Genomic DNA, 1975 nt, shown 5'->3' with positions numbered 1-1975 from the left:
AAGAAAGGTCGCATTTCAAAGGATATTAAGTGAGTTTTTCAATCCAAACTTTCATTTCTCCAACATCTTTCTCTTACCCTAGAACATGTATCTAATTAAGCAGACGATTTCTTGTTTTATGTGAACATTGACTGTTAATATATTTTTCTCTTGGTAGAATTTGAATCCTTAAATCATTTCATTTAGTTAGGCATATTTAATTTTCTTTTCTTTTCTTGAATTTTATTTTATTTTTATATAAATAAAAGTTTGTTAATTTTTTGATGATATTGTCCTCGTTATTTCTTATGTGATTTCGTTGTCCAGTACATTTCATTTTATTGTTGTCTTCGGGACGGTTATCAAGGAACCTGGGAAACTTTTTTTTTTTTTTTATATATATTTCATTACGTCATCCATCTCTACCGTCTCCAGTAGGACTGGGATACGTTGTAACAATATAAATTCCAATGATTGGGGATAGTTTAAGAAGGATAGTCCATAGAGTAAATGTGGTATTTTGTGACTGCAGACATAAAAGTGATAGAAAACTGATGAAAAAGAGAAAAGAAATAGTACTTCAACGAATAGGACAAAAGTATTTAGTTCAGAGAGGATGACCAAATTTTAGGGGAGGTTAATTTAAAGTTGCTAACACATTTTTAAGTCTATCTATCTATCTATCTATCTATCTATCTATCTATATATATATATATATATATACATATATGACTATTTCATTTAATCACATAAATTAATATACAAAAGTATAGTTTTATGCGTAAACTTTAAGTATTTACTTCAACAATGCTCATTACATAGGTAGAGCTAGATAGTAAGTTATAAAATATATATGGAAATTTAAGCTACACAGAATATTCCACGTTTCATCCATGCTAGGATAAGCCTGACAACTCCTAGCATGAATGAAACGTGGAATATTCTGTGTAGCTTCAATTGCCATATATATTTTATAACTTATATATATATATATATATATATATATATATATATATATATATATATATATATATATAAAGTTCTGTTTACAAATTTCTGTAATTTAAAACAGTCTTTGTGAGATTCTCAGACTTATTTTGTTAAATGATCTTATTTCCTTTGTTCAGAGTTGAGCTCAAAACCTCGAGATAACTTGCACACTAATGTCCTAGTTGTAAGGTTTAGAATACCAGAGGGCAAAACGGCCAGGACGCTGTGGTAACAATAGCAAGATAAGGAAACCAGTCTTCATATATTAATAAATAAGAGTAAAACTTATCCTAAAATAACAGACTTGAATTTTGAATACATGCAAGAAGATGGAGGTTAAACCAATGAAAACCATGCTGCAATGGTGAAAATGGTGTAAAAAATAAAGTTTAAATGGTTGAAGTTATGTGCATTAGTCAGAGTTAATGGTTTACTCATTAGAATATTTATAATATGTTGCCCCAGATACTGACAGTGCCTATTACGATATATGGATCACTTCCATTCATGCTAAATTTCATTCAATATTAGAAAAGCATCTTTTGACTAGGTGAATCTTCATTTCCCTAATTACTTCGTTTAAAGTTGCAATTTATTTTATTTCTATTTCTATTTCAATCAGATGCCATTTTATGTCTATAGTTTCATTTAGTTATTAAATGCCATCAAAAGTATCATGCTTTGTGTTCTAAACAGAAATATTCATTTCCAACGTCATACCAAAAAGCTTACTGTTGATTTTATAGGCCTGGCCTTACTGATTGTGCAGTGATAATGGCGTGAATTTAAGTTTAAAATGAAAAAGTCAAGTATCATGTTGCATTTGTGCTTTAAATAGAAACATTTATTTCAAACGTGCCTCTGTCATATCAAAGAACCAACTGTTGATATTATATGTCAGACCTTTCGGCTTATGTGGTAATAAAACTTCTCAAATCAACTTGTGATGTTAGGTTATGAAAAGTGTTAACATTGGTCAAAATCGCCTGTTCCTTCTTTCATTGAA

This window comes from Euprymna scolopes, chromosome 1, assembly GCF_053919585.1.
Source record: "Euprymna scolopes isolate OS-2025 chromosome 1, ASM5391958v1, whole genome shotgun sequence".
Classification (NCBI taxonomy): Eukaryota; Metazoa; Mollusca; class Cephalopoda; order Sepiida; family Sepiolidae; genus Euprymna; species Euprymna scolopes.
This window is presented reverse-complemented; position numbering follows the sequence as displayed.